This window comes from Coturnix japonica, chromosome 1, assembly GCF_001577835.2.
Source record: "Coturnix japonica isolate 7356 chromosome 1, Coturnix japonica 2.1, whole genome shotgun sequence".
Taxonomy (NCBI): Eukaryota; Metazoa; Chordata; class Aves; order Galliformes; family Phasianidae; genus Coturnix; species Coturnix japonica.
Window position 1 is genome coordinate 3,300,946 of NC_029516.1, and position 10,725 is coordinate 3,311,670.

The window sequence follows — 10,725 nt, forward strand, 5'->3', positions numbered from 1 at the left end:
TGTGTATATGTTAACACAGAGGATGTTAGTTTCAAGGATGCCAGGGATGCTTCCTGCCTTGCAGTATAGTGAAGAAATACCTGAATTCACCTGAAACCAGCTCTTATAGCTATTTCAAGGAGTTGCTCTGTGAGAGTAGAGATGTGGGGGAGGAAATACTGATTGCTTGTACCAAGAAGTCAACATCTGTGCATTAGATCACAGCCTTCTACCTGGATTGTACTTATCCCTATAGAAGTAAAAGCACAATGGTGCCTTCAAGAGTTGAAGAGTGAAAAGACAATAGCTGGGGCTATTTTGTCTCTGGTGGTGTTGATTTCATAGAATCATTAAGGTTGGAAAAGAGTTCTGAGATCCAACCATCAATCCATCACCACCATATCCAATAATCATGTCACTCAGTACCACATTGAACACTTTGCTTTCCAGACATGATTATTAATGAATCTTTTTACCTACAGATTCATTCACTTCTTAGAGAGAGTTCTTACAAAGCATTAGATGGCTGAAAGCCTGCTTGGTAGTGCTTGCTAATGAAAGGAAGAACAAAAGACAGAAAGAGCAAAACTACCATTGCTTTTCTGCTATCTGATCCAAAGTGGTTTTTCAAGGCCTGTGACTTCCTTTTGAATCCTAGAATCACTAAGGTTGTAAAAGACTGCTAAGATCATCTAGCCCAACCTTCAGCTCATCACCACTGTGCCCACATCATGCTCCCTTAGGGACATATCCACCGTGCCCCCTTAGAATATATAAGGAAAAGCTCAATCATACCCAGAAATTATGTGACTGTATCTTAGAAGATTTCCTACATAGGAGGCAAATGCAGCACTCTAGCTGTACCCGAAGTCCATTCTGAGGGCTTAAGTAGGACTTAAGTAATAATAAATAGGATTTGTGTTTTATATTTCAGTACAGCCCTGCAGTTTTGGACTTAAACCAAGTGCTGTGTAAGGCATGAAGGTGCTGCTCTAAGCATCTCTGAAGTAGCAGTTGAATAAAGCAACTAGTTTGTGCACAGATATTCTCCTGCAATTGCTGAGCACCCTTCCATGCACAGTAGCATCAAAAGACCTTTTCCAGGTGAGGCAATCCAAGTCTCCATTTATTATCAACAAATAATATTTAATTCTCTTGAAGTCCCCAAATGGATAATGCTTAAGAACCAGCATTAAAAACGATCATAAAGGTCACTGCATGTGTCTGAGAAAGGAAATTCAAGTCCTACACACCAAACCAAGGAAATGCAGGGGCTTGTTCAATATTCATTGTGGGCTTTCCCTAAAAGTCAGTGCCTGTTTAAAAATGTCACTGCACAAGCTCTCAATTCAGGTTATTTTTTAAGCTGTTCTGTGTCCGTAATGAGGAATCAGCTCCCTATTGCAACTGGAAGGTCATGCAGTATTCAGGGCCCTCAGTCATCATAACGTCAAAACACTTAGCATAGAAGACTATGCAGATGCTCTTCTTATTTCATTCTACCAGTGCCCCCTGCCCCAGCTGTTACCTTTACAGATGTGGACAAGTTTTAGCATGATATTTACACTAGCATTTTGGTACACGTCAAAATGCTAGCGTAGGATGAATGCTAAATAATAACTGTGATGATAAGTCAATACATTCCCTTTAGCCTATTAATCTCGGCTTCTGAAATTCATGCATAGTTTGACTTTAATGGAGTCCTGTCCAATTTGCAGACCTTTTGTTGAGATGGTACTGTTAAAGTGACAACCCCTTGCAAATCAGAAGGAGTTCATTGATTTGAGTAGGTTTGTGCCCATTTAAACAATGTTAGGCACACCTTGAATCGTTTTAAACATTTGGATCAATGAAAATGCTTTCATGCTTTTAGTTCAATGTCAGCGAAATGAATTATTGCTTCAGAGTCTCTGGGGACAGGAACGTGATTGTAGAAGAAGGTTGGAACCAGAAATTAAATGAACTGGTTTGTGCTTCGGGTTTATTAAGAAGCAAGATGCAGGCTAAGATCTCAGGTTAAGAGGAATAAAGTGTGCTTTCTAAAAGCCAGAAAACTAAAACTGCATGGAGTTAATCTGAACGTATATAAAAAACAAAAGCAAAGATATTCATTCATTCAAACACCTCTGCATATGTGTAATCTGCAGAAATGCTGGGCTAGAGTAAGGACATTATTTATGAAGGATACCAAAAGAGTAGATGTATGTAAACAACAAGCCCAGGCAAACTAGGATGTATCCCTAGGTGTGTGCATCTGTGTCCAATAAGTTGGCCAGCAGGGCAAACGGGAAGTGGCAGCAGTTTAAAGATATAAACACAGATGTCCAGATAACAAAGGAATGATGTAGCAACAGAACACTTTTGTGTCCTGTCTGCCTGTATGAGTATTTATACATGTGTCTGTTTGAGAGACATGGAGCATGGCCTGAGGAGGGCCACAAAATAGAACACCTCCTCCATGAGGACTGGCTAAGAGAACCGGGGCTCTTCAGCCTGGAGAAGAGAAGGTTCTGGGGAGAGCTGAGAGCAGCCTTCTGGTATCCAAAGAGGGACTACAGCAAAGAAAGGGACAGACTCTTCAGTAAGGTCTGGCATGATAGGACAAGGGGAAATGGTTTCAAACTAAAAATAAAAGGGAGATTTAGACTGGATATAAGGAAAAGGTGTTTTACGATAAGGGTGGTGAGGTGCTGACACAGGCTGCCCAGAGATGTGGTGAATCTTCAGTCCCTGGAAACATCCAGAGCCAGGCTCTATGGGGCTCTGAGTGATCTGATCTAGGGTAAGTACCCCTATTTAGTGTACAAGATTTGGGCTAGGTAATCTTTTTATTTACATTCTTTTCCATTGCAAGTTATTTTATGATTTTATGAGTACTTTGCAGTGTAGGCAAGGTTTTGGAAGATGGATATGTGTATTTGAGGACATAATCTGGAATAAGCGGATCACTTTAGGTAGAAACTTGGAAACTTCAGCACTGGCCTAGGCTGATGTTGCATAGGCATGTGTTTGTCACATAAAAATAACTGATGCAATTTTGGATTTTTGTTGTTCTTGCTGAGAACTGTGGGCTGTGGAGAAGACAGAAGACAGCACTGAGTCTCCATCTGACCACAAAGAGGTGTCGCCAACATATTGGAGGAGTTGTACATCTATCTGGTGCTACAGTCCACTCACTAGCCATGGCCTGAGTCTGACCTTCCTCTTGCATTCTAAGTTTTATTAACAACAAAGGATATTTATTACTGTGCCAATCTATTTGCCTGTTCATCCTCAGGCTGCTCTGAGCCCATTAACAAGCATTTGCGTCCCCTGCTCAAATAACCCACATGACCACTTTGTTCAGATATGATCGATTTGGGTGGGGGTTGGTTTTCTGCACTTGAGCAATGCTCAGCAACATAAAGGAGGAAAGGGGAAGCGATCACTTGTGGCCAGGCACTGGGCACTATAATAAGCAGAGGGTGGCAATACATGTGAGACTGAAAAGAAGGCAGGAAGTGCCTTCATTTGTACACAAGTAGGTTTTATTCTAATTCATGTGACATATGACCATGTTAATCTGGTCTCAGGCAGTGACAACCTATGTGGTGAGCGCACTGAATGCAAAGCAGAATAGAAGTGGACAGTCTGGTTCACTCTGTCCAACCTGCTGGATTAAGACACAGCCAGGTGTCAGTCAGTCTTCCTGGGCAATTCAAAGATCAAACTGAGATGACAGAATAGCCAAAGGGATCATCTTTGCATGTGTGTGTGGCTTTAACTTTGAATCCCTACATGCTCAATTTGACACAAAGAAAAGAATAGGGAAGGGTCATGAGGAAGTTGTCATGGCACTGAGGTTTCCAGAGTTTAAGAAGCATTCTTGGATGCTGCTTTGTGGAGATGGGGGTTGGACTTGATAACTCTTATGAGTTCTTTGCAACTTGGAGTATTCTATGATCCAATGAGTAGAGCAATTACTGCTCAACACAGAAGGGAGGGTGAAATGAAAAATCAAGGTTTAATGACTGCCTCCTGGTGGACAGGATGTAAGTCAGCCTTTTTGTTGGTATTCTTGGACTGTATCTGGAAAACACAATAATGGGCATGTTGGCTTCTGCCATTTGTGTCAGATACTTCAATAATTCAGGCAACATTCTTGACATTTGTAAGAGCTAGATATCATACAGAGTTTCAGTTTCACTGTGATCACCTTATCTGGATACAAATCTGAACCCTGTGAACCTTGGTGGAAATCACTTAGGACATGAGAATATCTAGAATGCTGTTTAATACTGTGTTGTCAAATTATGTTTTTCTTATCTGGTTTTCTACAGGTCGTTGGTTTACCACTTTCTAGGGTTGAAGGAAATAGATTTGGGTTTATTCTTTGTCATAATGGATTTGATTGAATGTCAACATAGCCAACAGGGTCACTGGACATGCAAACACTTCCTGGTGCAACTCCAAGGAGGAATCTTAAATATCCCCAGTGAGCTTTTTTGCTTATGCACAAATGTAGAGCTCATACTCTCAACTGCTGCAGGTAGAAAATAGCAATGCTAATTGCTATTAATAACTGGAGTTCCCAGTTATAGATGAAGTTGAGCTCCTGTATGAAGAGAGGTCCTCCAAGTAGATGTACAGGTGAAGCTAAAGGATTTAGATTTCATCACTGATGGAAAATTTGGTGGGGATTTTTTGAACAAACCCCTGTTGTGAAACTGTCACCCATCCAAAACCCTGCCAACTTTGAGCAAGTGGGCTCTCTCTGAGCATGAAAAAGCCAGTGTTTCTGATAGTAATTTATTATTGGAATTTGTGGACAGATTTTTGGTTTTGATCTCTCAGGACAGAAGAAAAAAACAAACAACAAATGTGGTAGAAGAATACTATTGATCTTTAAAGTCATCTCTTCTGTCAATACAGAACAGGTAGGTTTTGATTTCAAACAATTTATAGAGAGATTTGCACAGCTCCTTTCAAGTGCCATGACATGATCTTGACTCCATGCTGAAAGTTGTTTGATTAGTTACATTAATCCAGTAAGTGATGGCAAAATGTTCAGTAATGATGTCTAACTGGGGCACTGCAAGTGAACTTTGTTGTTAAATTAGCAGTTAATTGATTATAGTGCAAAGAGTACGAAATTATATAAGGCTTTTGCATGTCCATTGGGCTTGTGCTGAGCTCAATACAATAGCTTTTAGATAGCCTGTTCAAATTAATTGCCATTATTACAGTACATAGTCTTAAGAGGAGCCATAATTTTCTGCACATTTTATTTTAGCTTTCCTAGCTAATTAGAGGTAAGGATAATGAAAGTACCTGGAAGGAACTGAGAAGTGGTAAATTAGCCTCCTGACACAAAGTTAGCCATAGTGGTGATACTGACTGAGGAATCAGCTCCATGAGGGATGTTGGACATTCAACTCCTGTTGAGGTTTCATATTCCCACTGCTTCTAATGGATAATAATATGGTTGTAATTTAGGACCCTGGATACTTCTTTGGATGTGGGAATGTAGGTAGGTCCTTGAGGATGGTTGTGTCTTTACGGATCTGGTGATGCCTTCCAAAGACAAAGTCCTTTTATAGTCATTGCCACTGTGGAAGTCATTTGGAGCAAGTTAAGGTCCTCCTAAAGTCAGTGTCTGTCCCTTCATGGACTCTGAGGGCTTGCATAGGCTCAGGATCAAGTCTGAAGGACAACACTCAAACACAAAAGATGCTGAGGACAGTGGGTAAGGCAGAAAACATGCTGCAGATCCTCAAATTCTTTTAAGTTTGGGACATGAGGGAGCACCCTAGTGAGCAGAAGCACAGCATTAGTCTATTGAAGGGGAAAGCATCTGCTACAGGGCTCCACTGAGCATAGGGGAACTCAGGTGATGCTATTCTTTCCTACCACGGTGGCTTCATTTTTATTTCATGTCCAGGCAGAGTGCAGCTACTGGCTTGCAGCTTTATTACACTGTTTGCTTAGTCAGAAGAATCTGTGGGAATTGAACTGGGGTTATACATGCTTAGCATCAAAGAACACAACAGAAAAGAAAGTACTTGAAGGCTCAAATCTTTGTCGCAGCTTTTCAGTATCGTCTAATGATTGCTGGAGTTTTGCTAATAATGGAAATTCTGCTTTGCCTTGATAGATTCAAGTGAGAAGGATTATTCTAACTTCAGTTACTCTACTCTGTGTAGTCTGTTGAGGCGCCATGACTGCTGTTGGGGGTCTAGTAGTAGTCTGTGAGTTTTAAATGCAATTTAGTTAACTGAATGAGGATGTATCTTATAAAGTAGGATGGTTTGCACTGTGACTATCATTGATTGCTCACATTCTTGACACTCAAACTGAGCTTGATCTACATAGCCTGTAAGATATTTCAACATCTCACATCTCGTTGTGTTTACCACTTGAAGGATTATTTTTCTTTCATATCCAACCCGGATCCCTCACAGTGAAACTGAAACCTCTGACTTCTGATCCTGTCATAAAAAATCACAAGTGTCATGAAGACATCATGCAAGAGATGACTGCCCAGTCTTTGTAAGCACAAGAACAGTGGGGCATCAGATTATACAAAAACAAACAAACAAACCCCACAGATTCAAGTACTCCAATTCAGTACAATTTTTGCTGTAGATTATGCCTTCTCAGCCTCTGAAAACTTTCTTTCCACCCTCTTCTGTTCCAAGCTTTTCTTGAAGAGTAAGCTGCAGATGCCAAGTTGACACCAACTACAACAAGTTTAACTCACTTTTGTGTTTTTTTCCTCCCCAACATGTGCTGTCATTTCTACAACCCAAAGCACTGTTTCCTCTGGGTATAAATATCTCTCACAAACAGATGCATACTGGTGTAAATCTATGGTATGCAAATCTATGAGAGATAAGAACATCTGTTCTGACCACATGCTAATAGAGGGAAAAAAAGGGGGAGGGATTTAATGTCCTCTCAACTTTACGATAAACACATTCCTGTGAAGGTGTGGCTATTCATGTAGAGTTGTGCTCACTGTACTGCACTGTCCATGGTAAATATGACTGGTATTATGAACAGCTGTCAGATAAATGCCAGTTGTATATGGTCTAAGACCCACTGAATGGTTCTGTAACTATAATACTGCACATAATTCTTAAATCTGCTGAATGTATGGTCACCATCTCCCAATGCCTGAATTGAGCTGGGGTCTCCCCACCTGGTAGGCCTGTGAGTAACCTTGGGTGCTGGGATCTTTCTTTGCTGCTGTTCTTAATTCTGATGTTTTATTCAATAGGATCCCAAGCCTGGAGCTTCTGACACTTTGCAAGATGTAGGATCCAGCTCCAGACTCAAGCCTTTAGTCTTGGGCTCATCTCCTAGTTATGAGACATATGTTATTTGCACATACTTCCTTGATTCAAAATGTTATGATCTTCTGAATTAGCATGGGTCTAATGAAGACAATTTATTTCAGGATACCTTCTAATAATTCCCAACTACATTTTAGAGCAGATATTTTGTTCTAAAAAATATCTTCTACAGAAGTATTGCCTTCTGGTGCTTAAATCCTATGGTGGGTGGAATATGATCATAAGGGAAAAAAAAAATGCAAAATATGCAAAGGTTAAAGCAGACAGTTGCCATGAGGTATTTTCAGATCTGAACATCTTGATCTTTGTGATAATCTGTATTCAGACATGCTACATTTGCTAAAGAAAAACTTAAAATCAGAGTCAGTAAAATATGGTATTCTGGGGACTATCTGGTTGGCTGTGAAGTGCCAGACTGCTCTTTAACTTCTCTTGGCATTTGCAGGCTTATCACTTGCTGGATTGCACTTAAATGCTTAAATGTCACATTCTCTACAGAAAACGGAGCTGATTTTGTAGCAGGGTACATGGACTTGGAGGGTGCCATGCAGTTGCTCTGTTGTAGGTGTCTACTGGCATTTTAGATGTGTCTGAGTATCACACTATCACACTCAGCCTCTGGCTACAGATCTGAAAAGGCATGAGTCCTGTACAGCCAGCTTTATCTGAGTGTCTCAGGTATGTTGGGTATCTCAGATTGTACCAGCCATCTATGTTTAGGTAAATAAAACAAGCCTTTGCTTTTTCCCAGGGGAATTTAGTCAATTAATGGTTGGTTTATGAGCATGCCCCTGAAAATAATAAATAAATAAGGAAATTGAAACATGTTCCGTGTCCTTCATTAAAATCATAGAATAATTAAGAATGGAAAAGACAGCTAAGATCATCTAGTCCAACCGTCAACCCATCCCCACCATGCCCATTAACCATGTCCCTCAATGCCACATCTGCCCTTTTCTTGAACACCTTCAAGGATGGTGACACCCTGGGCAGCCACTATTTCTGAGAATAGTTATTTTCTAGTATCCAACCTGAACCTTCCCTGGGGCAACTTAAAGCCATTCTTTATCATCTTATTAGTGTTACCTGAGTGTGAAACGATGACAGTGAAGAGGCTGACCCCTCACCTCACTGCAACCTCCTTTCAGGTAGTTCCCCTCCAGGTGTTTCTCAACACTTCTGGCCTTCAGTCTCTGATACCGTGCCATCATTAGTTTTCAGAGTTGACCTTCTCTGGCAAGGGAATCATACCTATTCCCCCACTGAAAGGCTGTCTACTGCTCACTGAAAGTACAGAATAAGGCTTACATTAATATGCCTCTCCCACTTGCAGTGAGAAGTAAGATTTATTTTTCAAATATAAACTGAAGTGCTGCTGCAAAAATATTCTGTGAGGCAAAAAAATTTGTTGATCCGTTCTCTGCTCTTAAATGCTCTTAAGGATGTCTGGGGGTGATAAGATCCTGCCTTCTTTTGTGCTTTCTCTAGTAATTTCTACCAGTGATCTCTCACGATTTGCCACCTCCCACATTCCAGTCAAGTACATTGGTTTCCCCGTCTCCCCAGAACACTGACTGCCCTCACTCCCCTTCAAAGAAATGAAGCATTTGATGTTGGTGGGGGAATTGTTTTAGACTGGGGAAACTGTAGGCTGTCCAGATGCTGGCAGACTGAGTGTAGACAAGAAGACTGAGAGCAGACAAGAGCTGCTGAAGGGGTTTTTGGGACTACTTCTCAGTAACCACCCCTTGTACCTACCTGTTCCATGAAGCAGGGCTGAAGCTGGTACAGCTTGAAGCTGTTTCACGGCAGTACAGTGTGGGTAATACAGCATCCAGCTCAGGAAAGCTGGAGTCTTCTTCCCCTCAACAGCACAGCAAATTTCTCCAAGGTCTAACAAGAGCTCTGTTGGGTTTGTCTTTACCACCCTCTGCCTGCTAGAGTGATATCTCATAGCAGGAACCTTGGGACTAGCATTTTATACCTTAGAATGTGGCATGAGGATATACTGGTGAACATGAAGCCTGCAGGCAGTAGCCCACCCTTTGAGCTTACTCACTTTCATTTTTCAACAAATGCAGAGACAGGAGAATTGCAATGGGAACTATCCTTGCTGTCTGCCAGTTTGATTTCAACCAACTGAAAACCATTTAGAAGAGAGACACAAGCGCCATAGACCTTTCTCATGCTCTATCAGCCACCTCCTCAGACTGGAAATGGGTCTGAGCTTATTTATTTGGTATTCCTCAGGCTGCTGTTCCACACTTCTTGATCATCCCTGTCATCCTCCTCTGCATTTTTCTCTTGAGCTGTAAAGCAAAACTATCTGTTTCATTTTATTTTTTTTTATTTTTTGCAAATAAACACAAGACATGAAAGATATGTTTACAAAGAAGATCTCCCTAATGTATTATTCAACTGACTTTTTAATAGGAGTGTTGCTATAGCCCTGATGTCCTGAGGGTATGAGTAACACAAAGTTTGGAGAGGCGCAGTGGTTTTATTTGAGCAGTGATTAGGTTTGGGGAAGAAAAAAAAATGACCAAGTTATCACAGAATTATAGACTCATTAAGGTTGAAAAAGACCACTAGGATCATCTGGACAATCCGCTGACCCATCCTCACCATGCTCACTAACCACATCCTTCAGTGCCACATCTGCCCTTTTCTTGAACACCTCCTGGGACTCCACCACCTCCCTGTGCCAATATGGGAAAGGAAGTTGAGCTCAAAAGGTTTTTTGAAGAAATGTTTCCCGTGAGTAGGAATGTATCTGTTTTCCAGCTGCTATCTGGAGTCATACAAGATATAGCATCCTTCCCTAACTTTATGTTTTCATTTTTTCAAGAGAGAGAAAAAAAAACCAACACAACTGGAGAACTCAAGGAAAGGTTATAAGATCTACAGCATTGTTGAGTACTAATCTAATTACCCCAATACAGCTTTGTCAATACAAATTGCAGGAAAAATGCATTCTTTTCATTGACAAGATGATATATTTTGGCTTGATTTTAATCTACTTCCCGTGGACTTACTTTTCAAGAGAAGACTGACTATCTGCATCACAATGATGTTTTCCATTTTAAGACTTGTTAACAAGCTTTGCTCAGCCCATTTCACTTCACACCTTCAAAAAACATAGCGGCTTCCTCATACTGACATTGTTTAGATCTGCGTGTCCAAACTGTGAACATTTTAAAAGTGAATCCTTCTGGTTTTACCACACTTTCCCACAGCTGAACAGTGAGTTTCACTACAAAATTTGTTAGAATATGCAGAAATGGTGAAAAGCATCAATTTCACAGGGCCAGGAGTGACCGTGTGTTTTTATAACTCTGCTTCAGGAATGAGTTTTTCTGGTGGAAACAGGAAGAAACAGACAGCGAGAGAAGCACAGCTGGATTCTCTGGGC